The sequence below is a fragment of the Orcinus orca genome, chromosome 6, assembly GCF_937001465.1.
Source record: "Orcinus orca chromosome 6, mOrcOrc1.1, whole genome shotgun sequence".
Classification (NCBI taxonomy): Eukaryota; Metazoa; Chordata; class Mammalia; order Artiodactyla; family Delphinidae; genus Orcinus; species Orcinus orca.
In genome coordinates, this window is record NC_064564.1 from 75,936,799 (window position 1) to 75,943,636 (window position 6,838).

Genomic DNA, 6,838 nt, shown 5'->3' on the forward strand with positions numbered 1-6,838 from the left:
ATGAATGAGTAAAAAATATGTAGATACTAGTCTATTCCTACATAGGCATAAGGTGAGTGACATTTAATATAAAATTAATAATGTGTTAGTTTTCTTACTGTTTTATAAGCTTTCAAAGAATTACATTACTATACAGGATGCCTGTCTCTCCTGTACTTGGAGAAACTGCTTATCAGCCTGTTATCATAGGTAAGTGGTTTTTAAAAAATGTAATAATGTTTCCAATACTGTGTTATAAATAAGACTGTAATACTACATGCCACAAAAATTTTATAATGATTTATTCATTAGTATATAGGCTACTCTACCATGAAGCAATCTTATTGATTACACAAAGCTACCATTAAAGCAAACACATTGCTGCTTCTTTGTTATCAAAGCATGAATCGTTTTATCTGTTAAAAAATATGAATTTCTTTTTCACATTATCTTTTCATTTTTGATGTCTAGTATTAGTAACATGTATAACATCTACAGTGTTTTGTATTACATACAATATTAATGTAGGTACTGACAAGTAACTCACCTTGTAAACAGAGGACATAAACTTAAGTATAGTACTGTAAATGTATTTTCTCCTATGATTTTCTTAATAACATTTTTTAATCTAGCTTACTTTATTGTAAGAAAACAGTATATAATACTTATACAAAATATGTCTTAACCGAGTGTTAATGTTACTGGTAAGGCTTCCAGTTAGGTTTTTGAGGAGTCAAAAGTTATATGTGGTCATGAAGAACCTAGGGGTAAGGCAGGAATAAAGACGCAGACCTACTAGAGAACGGACTTGAGGTTATGGGGAGGGGGAAGGGTGAGCTGTGACGGGGCGAGAGAGAGTCATGGACATATACACACTAACAAACGTAGTAAGGTAGATAGCTAGTGGGAAGCAGCCGCATGGCACAGGGATATTGGCTCGGTGCTTTGTGACAGCCTGGAGGGGTGGGATAGGGAGGGTGGGAGGGAGGGAGATGCAAGAGGGAAGAGATATGGGAACATATGTATATGTATAACTGATTCACTTTGTTATAAAGCAGAAACTAACACACCATTGTAAAGCAATTATACCCCAATAAAGATGTTAAAAAAAAAAAAAAAGTTATATGTGATTTTCTACTGTGAGGGGGAATCAGCACACCTAACCCCCATGTTGTTTAAGGGCACTATGTGATAGTAGATATATTATCCACAAAAATAAAATATTTAGTGAAATAAACAAAGATCAGAATATGTGTATGGTATTCTTTTTCTTAAGTTTATTTTGTATTTTAATAACTTTTTATAATAATCAAAGTAAAAGCCACACAATTTTGAATATTTAGAAAATATGGCAATGTAAAGAGAAAAGATCGTTTTTAATTGAAGTATAATTGATTTACAACATTGTGTTAGTTTCAGGTGTACAGCAAAGTGATTCAGTTATTTTTTTTTTTCAGATTATATTCCACTGTAGGTAGGATATTGAATATAATTCCCTGTTGTGCATGGTATTCTAATTCTACCACTTATACTTTTAAATGAGAGGAAATTTTATACACATTTATATTTATATATACATATACACATACATACGTGTATGTGTGTGATTTTATATGCATGAGATCTCTCTGGATAGATACACAAGAAGCAGGTGACAACGGCTACTTCTAGGGAAGAAAATTACTAGTAGATGAGTTGGGAAGATTGATTTTTTCACTATAAAAAATTTCCCACTGTTTTGAGTATTTTACCATATGGATGTATTATCTTTAGAGATGTTGTTTTATCTTTTTATTGTAAAATAAAACACAGGTAGAGAAAAACCACATGAAACCACAGTAAATTATTAAAAGGTAAACACTTTCATTTACCTTGACACCAGGTCAAAAAATAAAACTTTGCCAGCCACCCAGAAGCCTCTCCATGTGCCCCATCTCAATCACAGACTGTCCCCACCCTTTCCAAAAGTAACTACTATCTTGGCTTTTAGAGTAATCATTTACTTCCACTATCCTGCTTTGATAACTTCCCTTGCACTTCTTTATAATTTTATCAATCAAGTGTGCATCCCTAGCTGCTATAGTTAGTCTTGCCCATTTTTTATTTCTAAATTGGTCTTTTATGTCTCTTGTAAGGTGTAGTTTTCTAAATTTTTTCTACTGTGAACTCATGGACTTACGCATATCTAATGGGTTTCAGATTGTGGGAGCCAGAGTCCAGGATGGCCCCCAGTGATCCCTGCCTTCTGGTAGTCACACCTTTATATGGTCCCCTCCCACACTGGACAAGGGTTGGTCTGTGTAACCAATAAATTACAGGCATACCTCAGAGATATTGCAGGTCGGGTTCCAGACCACGACAATAATGAGAATACTGCAATGAGAATATTGCAATAAAGCTCCAAAAGGAGCTTTTTGGTTTCCCAGTACCTACAAGTTATATTTACACTATACTGCAGTCTATTAAGTGTGCAATGGCATTGTCTAAAAAAATGTACATATCTTAATTTTAAAATACTTTATTGCTAAAAATTTCTAACCATTATCTAAGGCTTTAGCGAGCCCTAATCTTTTGCTGGTGGAGGGTCTTGCCTCGATGTTGATGACTGCTGACTAATCAGGGTGTTGGTTGCTGAAGATTGGGGTAGCTTTGGTCAACCCAACCCATTTCTTAAAATAAGACAACAATGAACATTGCTGTGTTGATTGACACTTCCTTTCATGAACAATTTCTCTCTAGCATGCATTGATCTTTGGTAGCATTTTACCATAGTAGAACTTCTTTCAAAATTGAAGTCAGTCCTCTCAAACCCTGCTGCTGCTTTATCAACTAAGTTTATGTAATATTCTAAATCCTTTGTTGTCATTTCAACAATCTTCACAGCACCTTCACCAGGAGTAGATTCCATCTCAAGAAACCAATTTCTTTGTTCATCCATAAGATGCAACTCATTCTTTAAAGTTTTATCATGAGATTGCAGCAATTCAGTCACATCTTCAGGCTCCACTTCTAATTCTAGGTCTCTTGCTATTTCCACCACACCTACAGTTACTTCCTCCACTGAAGTCCTGAACCTCTCAAAATCATCCATGAGGGTCAGAATCACTTCTTTCAAATTCCTGTTAATGTTGATATTTTGACCTCTTCCCATGAATCACAAATGTTCTTAATGGCATCTAGAATGGTGAATCCTTTCCAGAGGTTTTCAATTTACTTTGCCCTCCATCAGAGGAATCACTATCTATGGGAGCTATAGCCTCATGAAGTATGTTTCTTCAATAATAAGACTTGAAAGTCAAAATGACTCCTTGATCCATGGGCTGCAGTATGAATGTTGTGTTAACAGGCATGAAAACAACATTAATCTCATTGTACATCTCCATCAGAGCTCTTCGGTGACCAGGTACATTGTCAACGGGCAGTAACATTTTGAAAGGAATCTTTCCTTTCTGAGCAATAGGTCTCCACAGCGGCTTTAAAATATTCAACTTAAAGTCACCAGCTACATAAGCCCCAAACAAGAGTCACCCTGTCCTTTGAAGACTTGAAGCCAGGCATTGATTTCTCTAGTTTTAAAAGTCCTAGATGGCATCTTCTTCCAATATAAGTCTGTTTTGTCTACACTGAAAATCTCCTGTTTAGTGTAGCTACCTTCATGAATTATCTTAATTAAATCTTCTGGATAACTTGCTGCAGCTTCTACATCACCTTGCTGCTTCATCTTCTACTTTTATGTTATGGAGGTGGCTTCTTTCCTTAAACCTCATGAACCAGCCTCTGCTAGCTTCAGACTTTTCTTCTGCAGCTTCCTCATCTCTCTCAGCCTTCCTAGAATTCAAGACAGTTAGGGCCTTGCTTTGAATTAAGGGAATTTTGTGGCTGGTTTGCTCTTCTATCCTGATCACTCAAACTTTCTCCATATCAGTAATAAGGCTGTTTCACTTTCTTATCATTTGTGTGTTCACTGGAGTGGCACTTTTAATTTCCTTTAAGAACTTTTCCTTTGCATTCACAACTTGGTTAACTGTTTAGCGCAAGAGGCCTAGCTTTCTGCCTATGGCTTTTGACGTACCTTCTTCACTAAGCTTAATCATTTCTGGCTTTTGATTTAAAGTGAGAGAGAGCAATGAGTAGAGTTCCCTGTGCTATACAGGAGATTCTCATTAGTTATCTATTTTATACATAGTATCAAAAGTGTAAATATGTCAATCCCAATCTCCCAATTCATCCCACCTCCCCTTACCCTCTTGGTAGCCATATGTTAAAAATTTTTAAAATAGGCCAGTGAGAGGAGACCTTCAAGATGGTGAAAGAGTAAGAAGTGGAGATCACCTTCCTCCCCACAAATACATCAGAAATACATCTACATGTGGAACAACTCCTACAGAGCACCTACTGAACGCTGGCAGAAGACCTCAGACTTCCCAAAAGTTAAGAAATTCCCCAGGTGGGTAGGGCAAAAGAAAAAAGCACAAACAGAGACAAAAGAATAGGGACAGGACCTGCACCTCTGGGAGGGAGCTGTGAAGTTTCCACACACTAGGGAGCCCCTTAACTGATGGAGACAGGGGGTGGCGGAGGGGGGAAGCTTCGGAGCCAAAGAGGAGAGCGCAACAACAGGGGTGCAGAGGGCAAAGCAGAGAGACTCCCGCACAAAGGATCAGTGCTGACCAGCACTCACCAGCTTGTCTGCTCACCCGCTGGGGCGAGTAGGGGCTGGGAGCTGAGGCTCGGGCTTCGGAGGTCAGACCCCAGGGAGAAGACTGGGGTTGGCTGGGTGAACACAGCCTGAGGGGGGCTAGTGAGCCACAGCTAGCCGGGAGGGAGTCCAGGGAAAACTCTGGACCTGCCTAAGAGGCAAAACACCATTGTTTCGGGGTGCACAACGAGAAGGGGGTCAGAGCACAGCCTAAAGGAGCTCCAGAGACGAGCACGAGCCATGGCTATCAGCACAGACACCAGAGACGGGTATGAGACGCTAAGGCTGCTGCTGCAGCCACCAAGAAGCCTGTGTGCAAGCACAGGTCACTATCCACATCCCCCTCCTGGGAGCCTGTGCAGCCCGCCACTGCCAGGGCCCCATGATCCAGGGACAACTTCCCCGGGAGAACACATAGCATGCCTCAGGCTGGTGCAACGTCACACTGGACTCTACCACCGCAGGCTCATCCCACATTCCATACCCCTCCCTTCCCTCGGCCTGAGTGAGCCAGAGCCCCCTAATCAGCTGCTCCTTTAACCCCGTCCTCTCTGGGCAAAGAACAGACGCCCTAAGGCGACCTACACGCAGAGGCGGGGCCAGATACAAAGCTGAATACCAGGAGCTGTGCAAACAAAGAAGAGAAAGGGAAATCTCTCCCAGCAGCTGCAGGAGCAGCGGATTAAATCTCCACAATCAACCTGATGTACCCTGCATCTGTGGAATACCTGAATAGACAACGAATCATCCCAAAACTGAGGCGGTGGACATTGGGAGCAACTGCAGACTTCGGGTTAGCTTTCTGCATCTAATTTGTTTCCGGTTTTATGTTTATCTTAGTTTAGTATTTGGACTTTATAATCATTAGTAGATTTATTGATTTGGTTGCTCTCTTCCTTCTTTATATATATATATATAGACATATTTTTCTTTTCCTTTTTCTCTTTCTGTGAGTGTGTATGTGTATGCTTCTTTGTGTGATTTTGTCTGTATAGCTTTGTTTTTACCATTTGTCCGAGGGTTCTGTCCATTTTTTTTTTCTTTTAGTATACTTTTTAGCACTTGCTATCATTGGTGGATTTGTTTTTTGGTTTGGTTGCTCTCTTCTTTCTTTCTTTCTTTTTTTTTTCTTATTACATTTTAATTTTTAATAATTTATTTGTATTTTTTTATTTTAATAACTTTATCTTATTTTTTTCTTTCCTTCTTTTTTTCTCCCTTTTCTTCTGAGCCATGTGGCTGACAGGGTCTTGGTGCTCCAGGTGGGTGTCAGGCCTGTGCCTCTGACGTCGGAGAGCCGAGTTCAGGACACTGGTCTCCCAGAGACCTCCCAGCTCCATGTAATATCAAACGGTGAAAGCTCTCCCAGAGATGTCCATCTCAACACTAAGCCCCAGCTCCACTCAATGACCGGCAAGCTATAGTGCTGGATACCCTATGCCAAACAACTAGTAAGACAGGAACACAACCCCACCCATTAGCAGAGACGCTGCCTAAAAGCATAATAAGATCACAGACACCCCAAAACACACCACTGGACGTGGTCCTGCCCACCAGAAAGACAAGATCCAGCCTGATCCACCAGAACACGGGCACCAGTCCCCTCCACCAGGAAGCCTACACAACCAACTGACCCAACCTTACCCACTGGCGGGGGGGGGGGCGGGCAGACACCAAAAACAATGGGAACTACGAACCTACAGCCTGCAAAAAGGTGACCCCAAACACAGTAAGTTAAGCAAAATGAGAAGACAGAGAAAAACACAGCAGGTGAAGGAGCAAGGTAACAACCCACCAAACCAAAGAAATGAAGAGGAAACAGGCAGTCTACCTGAAAAAGAATTCAGAGGAATGATGATAAAGAGGATCCAAAATCTTGGAAATAAAATGGAGAAAATACAAGAAACGTTTAACAAGGACCTAGACAGCAAACAATGATGAACAACACAATAAATGAAATTAAAAATTCTCTAGAAGGAGTCAATAGCAGAATAACTGAGGCAGAAGAACGGATAAGTGACCTGGAAGATAAAATAGTGGAAATAACTACCACAGAGCAGAATAAAGAAAAAAATAATGAAAAGAACTGAGGACACTCTCAGAGATCTCAGGGACAACATTAAATGCACCAACATTCAAATTATAGGAGTCCCAGAAGAG